This window comes from Ursus americanus, chromosome 5, assembly GCF_024610735.1.
Source record: "Ursus americanus isolate L20-20 chromosome 5, mUrsAme1.1.p, whole genome shotgun sequence".
Taxonomy (NCBI): Eukaryota; Metazoa; Chordata; class Mammalia; order Carnivora; family Ursidae; genus Ursus; species Ursus americanus.
Genome location: NC_142131.1, coordinates 43,942,653 through 43,958,312, shown reverse-complemented (window position 1 = coordinate 43,958,312; position 15,660 = coordinate 43,942,653). Strand labels below are relative to the sequence as shown.

Below are 15,660 nucleotides of genomic sequence, written 5' to 3'. Positions count from 1 at the left end.
CTTTGCTTTATCCCTCACATGCAATTAATCACCAGCTCTAATGATGCTAATTTGTTTTCACTGTAGTTTCATTCTGTGTTTTAAGACATTGTGAAGGTAATGCTATTTTCTTGATTTTTTTCTTTAATTTTTACCCCCTCTATTTGAAAAGCCATCCTATTTTTAATAATGCAGTTTCTCAAAGTTGAGGCATGAACATATTTGGCACATTAGAGAAGCTATAAACAGGCAAAATTACTAAATTTCAACTTTGGCAGTTGGCAAGCTCAGGGAGGAAGCCAAGGTTTCCATAATGCAAGGCATTGTAAGCTGTGGTAAGAGCTTGTTTTGTTTTTGTTTCCCCTAAGAGTGATGGGAAAGAGCTTAATTTGGAGCAGGTAAGTGAAATGATCAGAGTTGAATTTTCAAGAATCACTTGATGTGTGAAGAATAAACCACGGGGCAAGAGAGTGGAACATGGGTCATATCAGATGCTTCTGTGCCAAGGGAGACATGATCAGGGCAGGCCTATGCTGATGATGGTGAGGGTTGGTACCATCTGTGAAGTGCTTGGCACTCCTTGAAGCACACCTGACTTTAAACTCAGGTGCCGCCGTGTCGAATGATGCCTGTAACTCAGGCAGGTTAGCCATGAAGAGGCAAGCTGGGCGAAGCACTGGACTGGCACTTAAGAAACCTAGGTTCTGGTGTGCCCTCTTTCCAGTAATGAGCTGTGGGCCACTAGCAAGTCCTTCTACCTCTCAAGGCCTCTGTTTCCTCACAGGTAAAATGAGGGAGCTGGGAAAGATTTTACTTAAGCATGTTCCTTCTCAGCTCATCTGATCAAATTTGTGATATACCAGGAATCTGCACCCCACTTCCCATCCTTCTCTCCTTCCCCACATCAGCACCCCCCCCACCATCCCTTCATCACATGGGTATGTAGATCACATCCTAAAAAACTAAACATTGAAAGCCTGGCTGGAGTAGAAACACCATTGTGAGTACTGGCAACTGGAAAAGGATTTTTGTGCTGAACAGGACGCATGAACGCTGCCCAGATTGCCTTTCTGTGCCTGCATGTAATTACCATAATAAGAAAGAAAGAAATAGGGAATAATTACTCCATTCTTCTTGCTGTGCCATGGAAGGAGAAATTAACAAAATCCAGAAACACTTTATAAGTTACATCAAATCAACATAATGCTTTTTTTTCTTTTTTTCTGGGACTTCGAGGAGATCTAACTTGATGGTTTAGTTATTAATTTCTATTAAACTGAAGGGAAAATAAATGCATTGCCTATGGTAAAACTATGGGAGCCTGGGCTTTTTAAGTGAGCTGATGTTTCCTGACTTCACCCTCCTCTGGTCCGTGAGCTGCAGGCATGCATCTTGCCTTCCTTGCGTTCCTTGCTGGGGAAGGAAAAGCCCAGTGTGGAGGGAACTCATTTGATTGGCCACCTTCTGTGTGCTTGTTCCTGTTAGACGCTTTTAGCCTGTGAGCTTACCTGACTCTGATAAATTTCTGAGGTCTTATGCCCATTGTACAGATGAGGAACAGTGAGAGAGGCACCTCAGCCGTAACTTTTCAGAGGTTGTGTTGCTAAGGGCAGTTGAACTTCCTCTCACTTTGACCCATCATCTACTTCACAACTAACTCAAGGATGTTTCTTTCAGGAAAGTTGGACCTGTCCTCTCTGAGGCTTTTACCACATCCCACTGAAAGTGCTGAAAACAGCTTCGTCTATTCATCTGTGCATCTATTCCTTCATTCAGTGAGTACTGGCTACGTGCCATAATGCTCGATTTCCTCTCTCCTGTGATTACAGATGTCTTTGTTGAATTTTTTTTGTTATTCCACTACAATCTCAAGGAAAAGAATATTAACTTTTCCAACTATTCTTGTCAAAAGGTAGTTGAATAATTCCACAAATGGGAGCCAGGCGTGAATGCATTTGTTTTTAAAAAGGGAAACAGGTGTTAACTTATGGAAGGATAATGCATGGCTTCTCCTTTAAAAAAAAAAAAAAAGGGAGGGGGCGTCTTTGAATACAAACCACAGGCTTCGCTATCCTTAAGTCTTAAGTAAAATGTTTTTTAAGATTGGTGACTTAAGAATAATGAACATTTTCATGGAATTGTATAAAATATCATACTGCATATTCCAAAAGAGACCAAATGGCTACTTGGATGAGTGATCTTAAAAACAATACATAATGCATGAATACTAATAGAATATATCTTAGGCATTTCAATTTATTCTTTTCAAGCTGAGAGCTGTGATAGAATTGTTCTATGCTATGTCACCAAGAGTTCGCTAGCTCCCTGAGCGTTAGATTGTAGGAATCAAGCTCACTGTAGTGAATGTTGTCTTAAGTACATTCTGCAGCTTAGGGCATCCAGGTAGCAGTGCAGTAACAGTCCAAAAAATCTTGGTAAACTGCTGTTTTATCACCCTTGAAATTCATAGTGTACTTCACTCTAGGAAAGTAAGTGTAAACCAGAAGAATCTAAGTGATGGCCTTTGCAGGTGTTCACCTGGGGAAGTGGGCGTGGTGGTGTGGGCTGCCAACTGCAGATAGGAAATGGAGGTGTGGACTGTTTGGATTCCACAATGCCAAATCATTTAGCCACAGAATAACCAAATGTCCCCACCAGGTGCTGCATTTTTACCTAGGGCCCCGCACTGGGACATTTCTTTAAAGCAGATATATATTAGCTGTTTTCACTGAACCAAAAAACAAAACCAAGCATGATCATAATATTTCTAGAAATGTTCCAAGATGAGCTGATGTTGGTTGAGGCAAGAGGTGACAGTTAAAGGTATGGCTTGGTTCCTTCTCAGCCCTTTTCTTCATAAGGATAGATGGAGGGAGACCAACAAGACGGAAGCATTTCTGTTCCTGAAAGAGGAGTTACATTCCATCCCCTAGATGGAAGGTACACCGAGACCTACATGAAAGTTCTTAAGACCTTCCCCCCAAATTGAGATTGTTTTTTAGTACACTAAAAAAAGAAGCCCCATCAAAAGCAAGAAGCCAACTTCCCTGTTTCCTACCATGCACAAATACAGTTGTTTCAAGGACTTGATTTCTCACGAAGTTGTACTGGTGGGGAAGGGCGGTCACTATTCTCACAGGCATCTTTTGGGGAGTCTTTATTTTATGGCACCTTGATTGTAAAGCTTTATTATCTTGTGGCTGCTGTTGGGGAATAATGTTTTGTTTGGATTGTAAAATCTAGCTTGTATTTCCTAAGCTTTTTATGCTATTTACGGTGACATCCAAGTTTGGGAATTCAATATTCTTTCCGTTTTTGACTGGCTAAAGAAACTTTCCTAGCTTACTCATTAGTAAAAGATGATTTGTGGTGAGAGAACACTAAAGAAACAGATCACAGGAAACTGGGTTGGCCTTTGGTTTTTGTTTTTTTTTTTTTTTTTCCCCTCCAGGCATGTAGAAAACTGAACTCTGCACATGGCAAATCTAAGTCCTCTTGGCTTAAATCTCTCTCCTGTAGCAAATGAGAGGCATCATAGCCCAGTGGTTACGTGCATAGAGCTTTGAGCCAGACTGCTAGGCTTTTAATCCCAGCTCCACTGCTGGTCGGCTGTGTCACCTTGGATATAGTATTGAACCTCTCTGCACTTAAATTCATTCCTCTGTTGGAAAAAAAAGGGGGGGGCAGTAGTAACTTCACAGGATTGTTGTAAAGATGATGTAAGTTGATGTATGTGAAGCACATGGAGTAGTGCCTGGCACAGAGCAAGGGCTCCTACCTGTAGGAGCTAGAATGTCATCATCTCCTCCCAACCTCCGTTAGTGTCCGGTCGTCTCCCCCAGCCTTCTACCAGCTGTGTCATTAACATGATTCCTCACGTGGCTTGACTGTGCTACAACTTTGTTATTGCCACTCGGTGTTCCTTCCAACTTCACTCTGAGTTCACATCCACTTAGTTTTAGGAGATGAATAGTCCTCTGTCTGTCCGTTCTTCATACTTCAAATGAGAGGTTCATGAATAGGCAGTAAACTAATTTAAAAGACTATTAGGGAATAGGAGAATGTCTATACCTCATGTAAATCAATTGGTGGCTCAGGGGGAAAAGACTAAAAGATAAAGTAATGGCCTTAAGAAATTAGTAAAGTGATGGATTACCGGTTTGCCTTTGGTTTTCCAGTTCTAGAGATGATTCTCCTTGGTCTGAATCAACAAAAAGTACACTTTTGGGTTTTTTGTTTTTTTGGATTTTTGTGGTGGTGGTTGTTCTGTTAGCATTGTTCTATCCATTTTACATAAATGAATGCACTGAAAAGAAGTAGCACTTAGACTTTTTGCAAGGTTTGGGTTGATTTATTTCTAAACTGGTTCGAGAAGTCATTTTCTAAAACAGCTCTGAGGTCTATTTGAGTTTTCAAACTTTCTCTTGAAAAGATTGCCACTGTGCAATAAAATCACAGGGTTCATTGAAACCTCTTCACATTAAAAATAAATAAATATTGCAGCGTAAGTGTGGGCTGGAAAATAATACCTCTTGAGGTCCTTAACTGCAAGGCTGGGAGATGCACTGGGCCAACTCTGAACATCTACTTGAAGCTTTGGGTATGTATTTCAAATTAAACTAGCAGCTTTGGAGATCTGGTTTGTTTTTATTCTTGGTTATGTAGTCCAGCCTTATTCAAAAGGAAAAAAGAAAAGTTAATGTCTTCCATAAAAGCCAAAAGCTTCTGGAACTTCTAATAGCTTGTATTAAACATCACAACAAATGAAATGTAAATGAATAAGAAACAGATGTATTTCCCTGCTCTTGAAATGTCTATGAATTTTAAAATTAGGAAAGTTGGAAGAAAAAAGATCTGGTGAGAGATAATAAATTGATCATGACTGTACTACATTATCTGATAAATCATTCTTCTCTAGTCGAACATAAAAGATCAATTTCTAATGAATTCTGAAGTTTGAGTTTGTTCCAGGATCCCTAATGTTAAAACACTGTTAAGTTACTTTAAAAAAAAAATTGGTGATGTTTTCTACGGCAGTATGTATTCCTAGAGCAATTAATTTCTTTTTTGTTCTAGTTGACAACACATTCAGCATTGACTACACACTCTCCTTTACTGCACCTGAGTGTTGCTATAAAATTACCTAAACTATACATGGCCACAAGCTACATGGGACTGTGCATGTATAATTTTCTGCCACTGGATCCATAAGGGGAAGATCCTATACTTAAATAGGTGGCAGAAGCAGGGAAAAATGAATTGATAATGCTGTGAATATTTCGTGAAAAATTGAGTTCAGAATCTAGTCGATTTTCCAAGGCCACAGATGAAAAGAGGCAACACTTGGTGACAGTCCCATAGCTCATTGAGAAGTTGGGGATAGGAAGAGTTATCTAGATGCCAGGTCCACTGTGCTTGCTCAAATCCAGATGAATATAGAAAACAGAAACTCTGCTATTAAGTTTGTGGTTTCTGTGCTCTTGTTCTGGGTGAGATAACTGCTGCTTAGTCACAAACGTGGACATCAACTGTCAATAGCAAGTCAGAGTATGGACAATCTGGTGGTATAAACACCAAGGGTGGTCAGCTGGATCAGGAAGGAATTTATTTCTCGTTGGACTCTTCAGTCCAGTTTCCCTGGCCTTTGCCCTCAGGGAGCTTCTCCTTCCCTGAAATTCAGGTGTGATGGAGACTAACAGGCACGCGGAGTAACACACTGACTGAATCCGCCTGGACTAAAGTAGAACATGATGGAATATGCCATCCCCTAAAATGCCACTTTGGCATATGGATTATTCGGTGCCGCAGGCACTTGAAAAACTGCAAATGCGGGCACAAGCTTTTTCTCAACTCTGTCATCTCTCTGACAGATCCTCCAAAAAGAAATCACTTGTCATAAATCTCCTCCCTCAGAGTTTCATCAACAGGGGAAGAGATACTTTTATCGCAAGAGAGAAGTCAGGTCCACACCACATCCAGACAGACTATCATACCTACGATCTGTTCTTCTAAGTAGCCATTCATCTTTCCTAAAAATCATTTACTGTCCTCTAAGAACCTCTCAGATCCGCCCCCCCACCCCTGATTAAGATGATACTTAGGTTTGAATTCTAAGGCACCTTGGGGAGTTAGTCATTCTCCCCCAGGTGTCCCCATATATCCATGAGGTAATACATTAAGAAACTTCTGTTTATTTCTCTTCCATTAATCAGTCTTTTATTATAGGGTCCCAGCTACGAATTCAGAAGACTAAAGGGAAAATTATTCAAATGTATAAGTAATCATGCCTTGAGGTGCTGAAGACCTCAGTGCTTCACACAGTATTATTAAGGACCACCCCAGAGAATAATTCTTGATGCTCCCCAGTGATCTAACTGGTCCCAGTATCCACTCAAAAGCATTTTTATCTGTTCTGCCCATTCCTCCACTTAGCTTTGTTTGGATAAATACTTGGCCTGCTACTGAAAAAGTTAAATACAGGTATTTTAATTCCTAATCTAGTTATTCCACTTGATGAAATGCTCCCTACTTACTGTGTCTGTCATTTAAAATCTCTTTTTCATCTCTGCCATATTTCACCAAGTTTTAACTTTTTCATCTTCTCGTAGAGAGGGGTTACATGGGTTTCGGAATCACATTATTTAGTAATATTTGGCCTGTAAAATTTTATATTGGTCAAGTTGTAGGGTAGAGGGAGTTTTCTGTCATATTGACATGGTTGGCTTCCTTTTTTTTTTTTTTTTTTCTAATGTATTTTTTATTTGGTGTGTAGATGGGGCATGTGCGCTCACTAGGCAGGTATTGTGAATGGCCATAGAGCCCTGCAAGCATTTCCAGTCTGGTTAGATTCTCAAGAATTTCTCCCCTGCCCTTTGCTTTGGGGAGATAGCCTATTCTTTTTAAGATTCTCAATTCCTGCTTATTAATGCATGTTTGTACGTACAGTAGAGTTTTAAAGGTTGTAATATTTTTTTTTATTGTAATATTCACCTGGCGGCAAGATTACAACAGGACCTGTAAAAGCCTTAGCATCCAGACATCAGAGCCTTCTGTCTGCCAAAAGGAACCAGCTTGACTTAGCTCTGTTGGCATTGTACTATCATCCCTCTCTACCACCACCTTAATTAACAGTCTAATTGTGCAACACATTTATGTAGATAGTCGTCTTTTATTTATTTATTTTTAGATTTAATTTATTTGACAGAGAGCACAAGTAGGCAGAGCAGCTGACAGAGGGAGAGGGAGAAGCAGGCTCCCCATTGAGCAGGGAGCCCAATGCGGGGCTCGATCCCAGGACCCTGGTAACACAACATGAGCCAAAGGCGAATGCTTAACTGGCTGAGCCACTCAGGTGCCCCGATAGTCAAGTCTTTTAAAAATGCAAAGAAACCCACAAGGAACTCTATTTAGAAAAAAAACAAAAAACAAAAAAAAACCTTACAGGTGTACATGAAGATACTAAATGGCATACAATTTCCTTAATAAAAGTAAGCACATTTTTGAGAGGCATGAGCACCACTGTCCTCCCCTCCAGCAACACAGGAACCCAGCAGAAGAAATAATGACATTGGGTGAGGGTGAAGAGGTGTACGATGTGAACTTCAGCTAGAAATTCTCATTCTGCCTTTTTACTTCATTCCCTTGAGGGTCAGTTATATGCACAGTCAAAGCTCCTGATGGCATTTGGTTTCCTGGTAAAGTCTGAAAGATGTACTTGGTATTTGCTGAGCACAAACCGCACACCAGCCTCTGCTGGCCAGATCAATAGATCCATAACCATGTGAGAAACGTGAATGCATTTCTGTAGAGGGTGCAGCTGTGGGCCTGGAAAATGTCCACTGTCAACAATAAGAAAGCAAAAGAAAGTGGTTAAAGAAGGATGAATCTGGCTTGATCTTCACCCAAGTTTATCGAATAGATCCCTTTCACTTTCAGGGAAAGTTTGGGTCTGTATTTCCTTATCTGTAGATCATTCCTTTTGTGGGAGCTGAAGTGGTGCATAATAATTCTTTTCTAGGAAGTTGCCCAAAGGTGTTTTCTGAGTATCCTTTTTAATTCTCTTAAAGAAATGTCTGTGCAAATAGAAGTGGCCTCTCTCGGCTTAATTTCTGGAAGGATCAGAAGTTGTAGGGTAAAAACATGTTTTTGCATTGATTTATTCAACAAACTTATTGACTGCTTGGTGTAGGACAGGCATGAAGAATGCAACATAGCCCCCACTGTATGGGAGCTTGCAGTTTGGTGAAAGAGATGCCTGTCACCCCTTCTAGAAACTTTGAGATTGGCTAATTATCCCAACAAATAGCTCCTAGGAAACCGAATAGCACGATCTTCTCATCACCATTACTAATAAATTCTTACAAGCCACCATAATATACACTTCTTTTTTCTTCAAGTTTTCTTTATTCATTTTAGAGACCAAGAGTGTGTGAGTGGGGGAGAGGGAGAGAATGTTCAAGGAGACTCCGTGCTGAGTGTGCGACCCAATGCAGGATTCCATCTCATAACCCATGAGATCATGACCTGAGCCAAAACCAAGAGTGGGGTGCTCCACTGACTGTGCCACCCAGGTGCCCTAACCAGAATACATATTTCTACTTAAAGTGTTTTGTGTGATATTTGAAACATCCATTTCTTTAGAAAGTTCCAAGAGTTTTGACAATATAAGAAGTGTTTGTAAATTAAACTTCAGCTTTGAGACTTAGGTAACCCTGAGTGGAATGTATAAATGATGTAGTAATGGGTAGAGATATCTGTTCATTTGAAATAAGTGTGAAAGGATTGACTACCATCTACATAAACACAAACCTCTCCCATTCTAAACAGGCTGACCCTTTTTCACCAATTACTGACTGGGCAGGAGGCTGACATGGAAGAAAGTCCTACCATTCCTTTGGAAACCTGACACTTTTCAACTATTGCTCATGAGCAGATGGAATAAGGATGAGAGAAGTGCACACATATATACACACCTGCACACACAGAATAATGAAAATTGTAAGGTAACAAAGTTGACTGGGTATAAAGAAGGGTTATGTGAAAGTCAGAAGCCTGACCCTTAGAATAATTCTCAAGGTAACTACAGTCAATATTCAGTTATCAAAAAGCTAGTGGGGGCACCTGGGTGGCACAGCGGTTAAGCATCTGCCTTCAGCTCAGGGCGTGATCCCGGCGTTATGGGATTGAGCCCCACATCAGGCTCCTCTGCTAGAAGCCTGCTTCTTCCTCTCCCACTCCCCCTGCTTGTGTTCCCTCTCTCGCTGGCTGTCTCTCTCTCTCTGTCAAATAAATAAAATCTCAAAAAAAAAAAAAAAGCTAGTGAACATTTTTCTCAGTTTAAAATTTACTTTTTGGTGCCTGGGTGGCTCAGTTGGTTAGGTGTCTGCCTTCAGCTCAGGTCAGGATCCCAGGGTCTTGGAATTGAGTCCCACATGTGGCTCCCTGCTCAGTGAGGAGTCTGCTTCTCCTGCTGCCCCTCCACCCCACTTGAGAGCTCTCTCTCTATCTCTCTCTCTGTCTGATATAAATAATAAAAATATTTTTAAAAAATAAAGATTTATATATTTCACTTTTTAATTTTTTTAAAGATTTCTTGTAAATACCCAAAAGGATAGCATGACAAGGTCAAGTTCTAAATATAACAAAGTTAGCAATAAGCACAATGTCCTTTACAGGATCACTTATAAAACCTATGGCTTGTGTTTAGGGACTTTGCCTTCCAGCACACTGGAGTAGCCCTCTTTTTTCCTTTATGTACAACTAAAATCTGTGAACATATAAAACAAACTTAGGAAGACTCTGAAAGCTGAAGATAAGAAGGCAGACTGCCTAGAGACCTTAGAACTTGAGCCATGACAGAATAGTAAAGTCGTTGGGTGTTCTTTTTGCCTCATTACACAAATGAGTGCAGACAAAAAACAAAATGGGGACAGAAGCATGCTGTCTCTCTAGCCTGAAGACTGGGAAAGGGGCAGTCTTGCAAGACAGAAAACTTTAAGGAAATAAATGCTCTAATTCAGCTAAATACCACAGAAAAAACAGACTTCATCCTCATCCAAGCCCACAAAGGCTGAGCGCTGAGCCTAGATCCTCCCTCATAGGTCATAATCTGGTGCTCCAGCACTCTTCAGAATGGCATCAGAGAAGGCCAGGTAGAGATCAGGGACTTCCATTCTTGCTGGCTGGTAGTGTGCCCTTTCCTGCCCACTGTGTCAATGGGGACCACATGGGAGTTAAAACCTTTCCACCTGACTGGCAGTAACAAGGAGCTCTCTCCACCTTGGGTATCAGTGGAGCCTAATCGGGGAACCTGCTCTTCAACCTCCGCTTGGCAATAATGGAAAAACAATTCAGTTAGAAAAGAGGAGAAAGAGATATTTTACTAACGAGAATATACAAATGGACAATAAGTACATGAAAAGATGTTCAACATTATTAGCCATTAGAGAAATACACATTAAAACTACCATGAGCTATCACTATGTGCCTATCAGAATATCTAAAGTAGAACCTAGTGACAAAAATAATGCTGATAAAGATGAGGGGAAGCTGGATCACTCCTAAATCACGGGTAGGAATGCTGAGCCACTTAGGAGAAAAGTCTGGTAGTTTCTTAAGAAAACAGACATGTACTTACTATATGACCTACTACTCCTCAGTGCTTATCTCAGAGAAATGATGATGCATGCTCACACGTAATCCTGTACACAAATTGTTATAGCAGCAAATGTCTATTGGTAATAGCTAAAAGCTGGAAACCACCCCTGTGCCCTTCAATGGATGAATGATCAGACACTGAGGTATGGTCTGTCCATATTGTGGATATTACCCAGCAATTAAAAGGAAAAAGCTACTGATACAATGAACAGTCTTGACCAGTGTCCATGACCAATCTCTTTTTTCTGAGTGTGTGGGGGGGAAACAATCTCAAACGATTCTATATTTTATGATTCCATTTATATATTAATCTTGAAATAATAACATGATAGAAAGGGAGAACAGATTGGTGGTTACTAGGCTTAAGGGGGTGGGAGTGTCCCTACAAAAAGGCACGATTGTATGGATGATTCTTGTGGTAGAGGAAATGTTCTTTGTCTTGATTGAAACAATGCCAATATGCTAATTGTGATATTGTACTGTATTTTACAAAGTCCAACACTGGGGGAAACTTTGTAAAGGATATACAGGATCTCTCTGAATGATTTCTTACAAGCTACACTTCACTACGTGAATCCACAGTTTCCTTAAAATAAAAAAAATTAAAAACTTGGGGTTTACAGTTCTGATAAAGATGGTATATAGGGTGTTTCCTTTATGAATTTTGATCTAATTTATGAAAAGTCAGGGTTTAAAATATGGCTACAGATAAATACAAAATCCCTATATTTGACAATGTATAAGTATTAGACATGAATTTGCAAATACCTATTACAGGAACTAGTCATTCCATACCAAAGCTGGATTAGGAAAGATCTCACCATTCCTCCCACTCTAATGTGAAAATTCCCTTTTCCTGTGGGATATGAACAGCTCCAAGATCACGGACAATGAGGTTTAGTCCTCAGGGCCTCTTGTAGCACTTGGAAATGTTGCCTTTCTGTTCTTGAAAAGGATGCCCTCTCCAGACAGAAAATTTGCCAAAAAATATCTTTCTGGGCAAACCATTTTGACAAAGGCTTCGCTTCCTCCAGACAGTGCAGCCCTGCACCAAGACGCTAGGTTTGGCAAGCAGAGCTGAGGCCAGTTTTCAGCCCCCATCTCTCTCCCTTGGCTTTTACCTTCCTGTAGGTCAGTCTGCACAATCCTATTAAGCAGCACTGAGTCCTTCCTGCAGACCCAAGGCCTCCTTTTTGTGCTGTTGGCAGAGGAGAGAACACCATCCTAGGGAAACAGGGCTCTTAAGACCTCTTTCCTGTAACAGTGTTTCACACCTGGGTGTCAGCCTTCTCTATTCTAGGGGTTTCTGCAATAGAGGTTCAGAAAGAAGTGGGAGAGGGAAGCTAATATTTACTGAGTACCTTCCATCTGTGTACCTGTAAGTTTTCATGGTGTTTTACAAACATTCTGTGGCATTTTAGGATCCTTCCTTAGCAGACGAGACCACTGAGGCTCAGAGAAGTGAAAATGATTTGTTAAGGCTACCCAGTAAGGAGAAACAGTTGGATTAAAGTCTAGGACCACCTGACTTCAAATAAAAAATGACTCCACTGTGTCCCTAGAGGTCCATCCTGGATTCTTGGCCAGCTACAGTCAGAGAAACCCTGCCATTTAGGCAGTTATTAGCCTTGACCTTGATGGGGTGAGTGCCAAAGAGTTTAAGAATACAATTATCAACTGGAAGGCCCTCCTGGGGAGGAAACTTGGACTTGGCATGATAAAGTTTGGTGTGAGTCCTTACTCTACTTGGCTATAGTATGAACTCAGGCTGAGGCCAACACATTCTGAGAACTTGAAAAAAAGAACCCTGAAAGTCCAAAAGAAAACAACAACAACAAAAAAATGAACCCTGGGGTAGACCTGAAGAAATCATGAGACTATAAAAAATCCAAGGAAATTTTGGTTGTGCAATTGAATAAATTGTATATGTTTCTAAGTGCAAACATTTTAAAATAGAGTAGATGAAATTCCTTTAGGAATTCAAAAAACTATATAGCTCATGGACACAAGATTGATATTTGTGGTTGAGACACTTTTGTCCAAATAAAACTTCTGAGTTAGAGGCAAAATGAGGCACAATAAAGATACAGCATCTCAGCCTCTACAGCCCTTGGAAATGGCCAAAGTCCCAAACAAAATCTCCCTCGTACCCTATTTATAACCACAACTCGACCAGTGTGTTAGTAATTTTTTTTTTAATTTGGATTACTGGTGTTTTTTTTATCTACATTTAAAGATTTTTAGGTTTGGAGATATTTAAATACTTACTATATTTTAAAGAAATATTTATTCTCAAGCATTAATTTCCCTCATTCACACTTAGTTACATCATGAGTTAACGAAGGTTTGGTGGACTACTTGGGAATCCAGCCAGCATTTGTGAGATTGTTTCTAAGATAACATGCATTCCCAGTTCCCAATACCCTAGTTACAATAAAACACTGCACACAATAAGTATTGTCAAGTCAACTATTCAATGAACAATAGTAGAAAATACTAATTCAGTCTGTTCTTCAAGTCCTGTTTTTCCTTTCCCAAATTATAATTTTTCTCTTGTCAACTTGATCTACACTCCTTAGGCTGAGCTTTGTGTTCTAGTGCATAGAAAAACTAGAAAGGAATATGAAATCTTTGGTTCAAATGGCGGGGAAAAAAATTCAGTGGCAAATGTGCCTTTTACTAGAATGACTTTGGGAAGGTTTTCTGCCTTGAGTGAAGTAGTCTGTCTGCACATGTATTTGCAGAAACATACCCATGGCTTGTAGGAAGTAATCCACATTTTGGAGTGACTCATCTGTGACTAACCACCAAAGGCATTTTCAAAGTTCGCGTTTGAATAACTGCTTTGAATGAGTTGAAAGGTAAGGGTTAGCTGAAATTTTTAGCCGCCACTCACTTGATGACAGAACTCCACACACGCCGAAGTGTAAGTCTCTTTCTCTGAGTTCTCCTTGACAGGCATACACATCCATCTCCCGGAATAGGAACAGCCCCCACCTCAGAATCAGCCCAGGAGCGGGTATCAAAATGCAATTTCTAAGGTGGAACTCAACCCACAAGTGGGTGATGTTGCTTTTGTTGATAATTCATGTTCAAGAGCCAAGGGAGTCAGACTGTGAAGGCTGTGAAGAAGAGGTATTATTATAGATAAAAGTAGGGGAACAATAGAATTCATGCTGGCCAAAATAGAGCTCAAACATTCAAGAAATGCACATGGAGGACACACTATCACTACAGTAATGGCTCAGTACATCACATTTGAATAGCACTTTACAGTTTATAATATCTTTTAAACATAGAGTAAGGAATCTCACAACAAACCTAGAACAACTCCATTAGGTATACTTGACAGTAATGAAATTTTTACAAAGGATTTTTATGGCTTGTTAAAGCATTTGTATGATTGATAAAATTTTTAAGCATTATCTTAAAGTGAAGCTCTTTCCCTTTTGGAGTAGAGAAAGAGTGTGTCATAACACCAAAATAGTACTGGTCCACAGTAAAAACTTAAAAGAATTCATGAAAGAAACCTCATGTCCAGTGACTTGATGCAAATCCAAGACTTGAGTTCCTAGTTCAAAACCCATAACTCTAAACTAGATAGCCTTGCAGAAGTCACTAACCTGTCACTGCCTCAGTTTTTTCCTCTATAAAATGATAATAATGAAAACTAATCCCATATAGCTGTACAAGTTATTGCTTACTCCAGTTTTGTTCAACAGATATCTGGAATACCTACCATGTTCCAGATGCTATTTTTTGCATTGAAGATTCTGTAGTAAAAAATGTTCAAGACCCTGCAGTGGAGCTTAAATTCTGGATAAAGAGAATCAATTAATATATGAGTATGTTTGTAAATGGTGTTAAAGAAGTATGGGGGAAAAGTAGGGAAACAGGACAAGAGGCAGTGTGGAAGTAGGGGTATATAAATAATAGGGTGGCCAGGAAGACTTCACTGATCAAGTAATAGTTTAGCTGAATCCTGACAAGATGGAAGCAAGCCAAGTGGCTGTCTTGGGGAATAGCTTGCCATGCAGAGGAAATGACAAGTGTAAAGGCCCTGAGGCCAGTGTGGTGAAAGTGAGCAAGGGGGACAATAGTAGTTGCTTTTGTTGATAATTTATGTTCAATTTATGTTCATCTCCAGTAGGAGATGGTAGCAGTCCAGAGTGTTATAAAGATTTCGAACTTCATTCTCAGTGAGCTGAGAAACCATTGGAAGGTTTTAAATAGAAAAGTTATAGTTCAGTGTTTTAAGGATTACTCTAGCTCACTGCTGTATTTTCATGTAATAGTTACTAATGTAACTTGAGATTCTCCATTAATCATACTAAAAGTAAAAGTTATAGGTAAAATGCATTTTAATAATATATTTTGTTTAGACCAATATATCAAAATAGTATACTTTCAATGTGTAAAAAACTATCATTAATGGCATAGTTTACGGTTTTTTTTTTATACTAAGTCTTGGAAATTTGTCATGTATTTTACATTCAAAGCATGTCTCAGGGCTGCACACATTTCAAGTGCTCAATAGCCATACATGGGTAGTGGCTACCTTATTGTGTACCACGGGTCTAGTATCTGTATTAAGAATTTACAGTGGCTCCATACGCTGCTGGTGGGAATGTAAAATGGTATGGTCATTTTGGAAAATTGTTCAACAGATCCTAAAAAAAAAAAGTTAAATTTAGAGTTAACATAGACCCAGAAATTCTACTCCTAGGAATATACCTAACAGAAGTGAAAACGTATTTCTTGCAAAAACCTCATTGCGAATATAAACCTCAGCACTGTTCACTAGAGTGAAATGATAGAAACAATCCAAAAGCCCATCAGCCAATGAATGGATAAACAAAAGGTGGTATATCTATACGATGAAATGTTAGAAGGAATGAACTGGTGATTTTTGATACAATGTGAATAAATGTTGAAAATATTATGGTAAGTGAAAAGCCAGACACAAAAGACAAATATGATATGAATCCATTCATATGAAATCAACAGAGTAGGCAAAATGATAGA

General features: G+C 39.6%; 1 long non-coding RNA gene across 1 annotated transcript in view; it reads left to right on the top strand.

The window, feature by feature from the left end:
- Positions 1 to 15,660, top strand: part of LOC123790175 (uncharacterized) — a 344,552-nt gene that overhangs the window by 14,462 nt on the left and 314,430 nt on the right. The window contains exon 3 of the long non-coding RNA XR_015724518.1: positions 1,657 to 1,754. This is a non-coding gene — a long non-coding RNA (uncharacterized LOC123790175). The remainder of the gene's footprint in view (positions 1 to 1,656; positions 1,755 to 15,660) is intronic.